This window comes from Rutidosis leptorrhynchoides, chromosome 5 (assembly GCF_046630445.1).
Source record: "Rutidosis leptorrhynchoides isolate AG116_Rl617_1_P2 chromosome 5, CSIRO_AGI_Rlap_v1, whole genome shotgun sequence".
In the NCBI taxonomy this organism is placed as follows: Eukaryota; Viridiplantae; Streptophyta; class Magnoliopsida; order Asterales; family Asteraceae; genus Rutidosis; species Rutidosis leptorrhynchoides.
Window position 1 is genome coordinate 381,426,011 of NC_092337.1, and position 7,383 is coordinate 381,433,393.

Here is a 7,383-nt window from a genome sequence, read left to right on the forward strand (position 1 = left end):
AGAACGATGCCTTCTTTAACCATGAAATGGCATTTCTCCCAATTAAGAACTAGATTTGATTGTTCGCATCTAATAAGCATTCGTTCAAGATTAACTAGACATGTTTCAAAAGTATCACCGAAGACTGAAAAGTCACCCATGAAAACTTCCATGCATTCTTCTATCATGTATTGAAAAATCGCCATCATGCACCTTTGAAAGGTTGCAGGGGCGTTGCAAAGTCCAAATGACATGCGTTTATAAGAAAAAGTACCATAAGGGCACGTGAATGTAGTTTTCTCTTGGTCCTCGGGTGCGATTAGAATTTGAAAGTATCCGGAAAAACCGTCAAGAAAACAATAGTAACTATTCCCGGCTAACCTTTCCAACATTTGATCAATGAAAGGTAAGGGAAAGTGATCTTTTCTGGTGGCATCATTTAATTTTCTATAATCAATACAAACACGCCATCCTGTTACAGTCCTAGTAGGAATAAGGTCATTTTTTTCATTTGTGATGATAGTCATGCCACCCTTCTTAGGTACGCATTGAACTGGGCTTACCCATGGACTATCAGAGATTGGATAAATTAAACCTGCATCGAGCAGTTTAATAATTTCTTTCTTAACAACATCTTGCATATTAGGATTTAATCTTCATTGGCGTTGCACATAGGTTTTATGGCCTTCTTCCATAAGGATTTTATGTGTGCAATACGAAGGACTTATGTCTTTAATGTCATGAATCTTCCATGCAATAGCAGGTTTATGAGCTTTTAGCACAGAAATGAGTTGAGATTTTTCATTTTCCGTAAGAGAAGACGATATTATTACAGGTAATTCAGATTCACCATGTAAATAAGCGTATTCCAAATGGTTTGGAAGTGGCTTTAACTCTAATATTGGTGGTTCTTCTATCGATGATTTGTATCGATATTTATCTTCCTCTTTTAACATTTGAAGTTCTTCTGTTGTTGGTTCATATTCATTACCCATAAGTGCGGCTAACATTTCAGCTTCATCAATTGGTTCAGTTCCTTCTCCTAAAGAACATTCTCCTGTTCCTTGTAATTCTGAAAATTCTTCTAACAATTCTGCATGTGAATCTATAGTTTGAATATAATAACATATATAATCTGCAGATTGTGGTTGTTGCATGGCTCTATCAACAGAAAAGGTAACACTCTCATCCTCTATACTTAAGGTCAGTTTCTTACCAAACACGTCTATTATTGCTTTAGCCGTGTTTAAGAATGGTCTTTCTAATATAAGAGAAACTCGAGAATCTTCTTCCATGTCCAGAATAACAAAGTCTACTGGAAATACAAAAGGTACCAACTTTAACTAGCATGTTTTCCATTATCCCTCTAGGATATTTTACTGATCGATCAGCTAGTTGTATGCTTATTCGTGTTGGTTTCAATTCTCCAAGGTCTAGTTTAGCGTATAATGAATACGGCATTAAATTTATACTAGCACCTAAATGTGCCAATGCTTCTATTGAACTAAGACTACCCAGAAAACATGAAATTGTGAAACTTCCTGGATCTGAGAGTTTTTCTGGTAGTTTATTCAACAATACTGCAGAAGAATTAGCATTCATAGTAACAGCTAAGAGTTCTTCCTTTTTCTTTCTATTTGTGATTAGATCTTTCAAGAATTTAGCATATCATGGCATTCCTAAAATCCTATCAATGAAAGGAAGATTTACATTTATTTGTTTAAACATATCCAAGAATTTGGATTGCTCGACTTCAAGTCTTTCTTTTCTCATTTTACTTGGGTAAGGAAGCGGTGGTTGGTATGGTTTAACATAAGGTTTTGCTTTAACTGTGTTATCTTCATTAACCTTTTCAACTACCGATTATGTTTCCTTCTCTTGTTCAGGTTGTGGTGCCTGTGGAGTAGGAATAGTGTTATCAGAAATTACAGGTATTTGAGGTGGTTTAAGTGTAATACCACTTCTCGTGGTAATGGCTTTAGCTGTTTCATTCCGGGGGTTAGCATTTGTATCACTAGGTAGACTCCCCGATTTTCTTTCACCTATTAACCTTGCTAGATTGCTTACTTCTTGTTCCAGATTTTGAATAGGAGCTTGTTGATTTTTAAATGCTTGAGCATTTTGTTCATTAGTTTGTTTCTGAGATGTGAAAAATTGAGTTTGAGATTCAACTAGCTTTGACATCATGTCTTCTAGATTTACCTTTTTATCATCGGTTTGGAAAAATAGGTCTTTGCTGATTGTAAGTATTGTTGGATACTTGTTGATTGCTAGAACCTTGTTGATTGTTGTATGCAAAATTTCGATTATAATTCTGATTTTGATTGTAGTTTGGTCTTGGCGGTTGATAATTATTTTGATAATTATTTCCAGGCCTTTGGTTCATGTATGAAATATTCTCTCTTTGTTCCATTGTTTGTTCAATACTGAGACAATATTTTGTCAAATGTGGTCCTCCACACTGCTCACAACTAATTCGTATTGCATGAATGTCTTTAGTCATCTTTTCCATTCATCTCTCAAAAGCATCTAACTTTGCGGAAATGGAATCAAAGTCATGGCTAGAATCGGCTCTAGCAGCTTTAGATGATCTAACGATGTCTTTATCAATAATTTTGTAAGCTTCAATTGCGATTTTCTTCATAATGGAACCACCAGCTGCTATGTCGATGTCTTTTCGTGTAGTAATGTCGCATCCTTGGTAGAATATTTGTACTATTTAATAAGTGTCTAAACCATGTTGCGGACATCCTCTCAACAACTTTTTGAATCTTATCCACGCCTCATATAGAGTTTCATTTAGCTTTTGTGTGAACGTAACAATTTCTCCATGAAGTCTCACGGCTTTAGATGCCGAAAAGAATTGTTTAAGAAATTTTTCAACTAACACATCCCATTTATCAATCGCCCCTTCAGGTAACAATTCTAACCAATCTTTGTCTTCTCCCTTTAAAGTCCAGGGAAATAATATGAGATAGATCTGTTCATCCTAAACTTCTCTGATTTTGAATAGAGTACAGATCCTATTAAAGGTACGAAGATGTTCGTTTGGATCCTCCTTCGGTGCACCACTAAATTGGCATTGATTAGTTACCATGTGTAGGATTTGTCCTTTGATTTCATAATCTGGTGCATTAATGTCTGGTTGAGTAATTGCATGACCTTGGCCAGTGCATTTAGCCCTCATTCGATCTTCTATACTTAGAGGTTCCAGATTTTCCATGATTGAAATTGTTAAATTTGAATCACTAGAGGATTCTGATTTAATGGTTTCTTCCTCGACAATCTCTGGATGAGTAATTTGTGGTTCAGGAGGAATGATTAGTGGTTCAGGATCTCTGAATTGTCCCTGAATATCCTCCGGATTCTCAATTATGAGGTCGGGTTCAAAAAATGGATTATCGGAAATTTGAATTGGAGTACTTGGTTGACTAGATGACGATTCTAAAGAAAAATCAACGGCGACAATATTAGCTAGATGTCTTGATCGAGTTACAGGTGGTGAACGTATGAAAGGTGGTGAACGTTTTGCTCGGTGCATTCACTGAATATCCTATTAGTTATAAAAGGTAAATATTATATAAGTTATCAAATTAATACACTTTTCTGATTTTTCCCACGTTTCGAATAGCCAATAGATGCAGCAGGTAGCCAGGACCCTTTAAATCGGAAGCCCACAACTCGCCACTAACAAATCCCACTATTACTACGAATCAAAAAATTTTGGATGTCTATCAATTTAACCGCTTAAAATAATTTTTCGTCGAAGTTTAAAGAAGATAAAGAAAATTCTATGTCCTAAAAACTAGAGCGTCGAGAAATAAGAAAGAAAAAGAGTGCGTCAAAAAACGTCGAAAAAATAAAAGGTCGAAAAATAATAATAAGAAAGTAAAGTGTCGAAACTAAAAAGTCTAAAAACTAAATATTAAAAATTACGTCTAAAGAAATTAAAGCTTAAAAGGAGTTCTATATCCAAAATGGCAATAACTTAATTAGGCACTAAAATCTATTAAATACTAAAGCGATAAGCGACGTCGTAAAATTCTAAAGCACCTAAATCTTAGTCTAAAAAAAAGTACTTAAGGGATTTTACGTCAAAGCCTAAGAATCTAGAAATAGAAATAACTATGGCAAAATACTAAGTTACGAACTAATTATGAACGATAAAAATACAAATTACGAATTAGACGATTAAAATATACAATTTATAAAAAAATATAAAAAGTAATAAAATTACTTATTTTTATAAAAATATTATTTTTTTATAAAAGTATTAATTTTATATAATTAATAAAAACTTAATATTATAAGTTATAAATTCAAACTTAAAATTAAAAACAAATTAAATAACTAAAACCTAATTAGGGTTAATAATAATAATAATTAAATTAAAGTAAACCCGAATTCTGTCGGCTAAGGTACCTGGCCAGTCAAATCAATCCATGCGATCGCATGGATTGAGTGTGTGATTATCATGCGGTCGCATGGGGACGGATACCAGGCCAGATTATGGGCTGCTATAGTATCAGGCCCGTTTACTTTTAATTTATTATTATTTTTTTAATTTATATAAAAAAATAATATGTAATAAAAAACTTATATTTTTAAAAAAATACTTATTAGTTTTAATTTTTAACAAAAGAAAAATAAAAATATAAACTTTTTAATTTAAATAGAAATATATTTTTCTTTTATATTTTTGTATTTTAAAACTTATATAAAATTATATTTTTACAAAAATAGCTTAAAAACTAATATTTTTTTTAATAGCGTTTCGCTTTAGGCGTTGTTGAAGTTCCCCGACAGCGGCGCCAAAAATACTTGATGTTATGCGAGGTGTATATGAAATAGTTATATTTTTATTGCAAAATACTATTAAATACGATACAATTTTACACAAGTTATTTATTTATTTATAGAGTGGATATACCTAAACCTTGCTACAACACTATAGGCAGTGTACCTAATCGTAAAGTACTGTAGTTTTTAGTAAGTCCGGTTAAATGAACGATTATTAGTATTTATAAATATCCCGCCCATCGTGTCCGATCGAGTGTATGTGGTTATTTATAATTACCTCAAATTGTAAATCTCTATATTAAATTAACGAACTATCATTCAGTTAAACAAATATAAAGCCCATTAATAGCCCATAGTCCAATTTCCACAAGTGTCAGTCTTTTGTCCAAACCCCAATTATGGTCCAAAACCCAATAACTCCGTCTTTAATATTTAGTCCAATATCATGATTACTTTGGCTTAAATAAGCATAATAATAACTTAGCTACGAGACATTAATTTAAAAAGGTTGAACATAACTTACAATGATTATTAATAGCGTAGCGTTACACGGACAGAATTTTGACTTACAAACTTACAACATTCGCAATCATAACCTTATTATTATTAATCTTAAATTAAAATTAAAATTATATATATATATATATATATATATATATATATATATATATATATATATATATATATATATATATATATATATATATAATATATATTTATATATATATATTGAGAGAGTTAGGGAGAAGATTGAATTCGGTGTACTAAATTCGTCCGAAAAATGTTGAATTTATAGAGCTGGCCATGCTTTTGGGGCCATGCGATCGCATGGGCTTCCGTTGCATCTGCCATGCAATCGCATGGAGTCTTGGAACAGCTCACAATCTTTTGTTTTCTTGTTTGCCGACAGTTTTTATTTTAATATATAATTTATAGAATTATTTATATATTATATTATATTCGTGTGCATAGTTGACTTGTAATTTTAGCTCCGTTGCGTCGCGCGTTGATAGTTGGTTTATGTCCCGGTTCCGGATTTTCGAACGTCGTTGCGTACGATTTAATATCTTGTACTTTACGTTTTGTGGCTTGTACTCTTGTAATTTTGAGACATTTCTCATCAATAAATTGAACCACTTGGATTGTACTTTGTACTCTTTAGCGTTTTGGTTGTTTGCATCTTCAAATCGTCGAATCTGTCTTTTGTCTTCACCTTTTATTATTTTAACGAATATCACTTGTAAATAGAACAATTGCAACTAAAAGCTTGTCTTTCTTGAAGGATAATGCTATGAAATATATGTTCGTTTTTAGCATTATCAACTATCTCAAATTCAAAACCTTATTCATTCGCTCATTTCAAACCACCAATTATCCCGGAGTAATAGAAGAAGTCAACGAGCTTCGCGCTCGAGCAGTGGCTTTGGAGAACATGGTGCAAAACTTACAAGCACCAGCAGCATCACCGGCACCAACAGTACCACCAGCATTGGCACCAGTACCACCAATAACACAAGCCTCAACATCAAACGCCTCAATATTACCATCTGTACTTCGAGTATGATCTTCGTTCTACATATCGTTCTACATCGATTATCTTCGTTCTACGCATCGTTCTACCTCATTTATTTTTGTTTGACATGGCGATTATGAAATCTCTAATGTTTTAGAGATCATGTACTCTAGTTCTAACCGTAAATCAGATGAGTTTAATAGTATATTAACTCATTAAATCCATGATTACATCTGAAGAAAATATACATGTAAGTATATTTTCATAAAGATTGTAATTAAAAATTCATTTGTACAAACTGTTAATGGTGAAAATATTTTTACGGTTAGGTAATACCCGAGAAATATTTAGTTTTCACATTAATAAGTTACACTGTACATTCTTCAATTTAGATTCAGCAGTCATTAACAATACTACCCAAATCTACACATATACGTATCCGTTCACAAAGAACAACTATTTTCATTCAAATTCAATTTCATATTCGGATTTTGATCGATCAGAATCCAAGTTAAGATTTGACAAGTGGCATAATGAAAAAAATAATAGAAAAAATAAAACTGATTAGTAACCAAGTAATTAACTACGTAAAATTTTAAATTTATACTAACCAAATCCTAGTTAACAGTTCCTATACCCATTATGACTATTTCCTAATTATATTTTATTTTTGTCATTTTAATTATTGCAAATTTAATACTCGCAATTTTATTTATCGTCATTTAAAATACTGTTATTTTTTTACGCACTTTATTTATCGTCGGATAAATCGGGACACATGTACAAAATATGTCTTGATTAACTAGATTATATATTGGATTATTGGACTATTGAACTATTGGACTACTAACATTGGACTACTAACCTTGAACAAATAAAAAAGTATTAAAAGAGTAGGAAATATTAATTACAACACATTTGATAATAAAGAATGGAATGTTGGAAACGCTCGATAGAAAATTTGGTACTAAAAAATGGATTGAGCTAACCATGAAGGAGACCAAGGACAAATACAAGGACCAAACCCTATATTCAAAGAATCCAGGTAATTCTGGATCCAATGAAATCTTTAGAGAATATCTTGCTCCGAA

General features: G+C 32.1%; 1 non-coding gene across 1 annotated transcript; it reads left to right on the forward strand.

Moving 5' to 3' along the window:
* Window positions 1-2,711: 2,711 nt before the first annotated feature.
* On the forward strand, window positions 2,712-2,818 carry LOC139850820 (small nucleolar RNA R71). Its single transcript, XR_011760198.1, has one exon. It is a non-coding gene; the product is annotated as a small nucleolar RNA R71 (small nucleolar RNA).
* The last annotated feature ends 4,565 nt before the right edge of the window (window positions 2,819-7,383 follow it).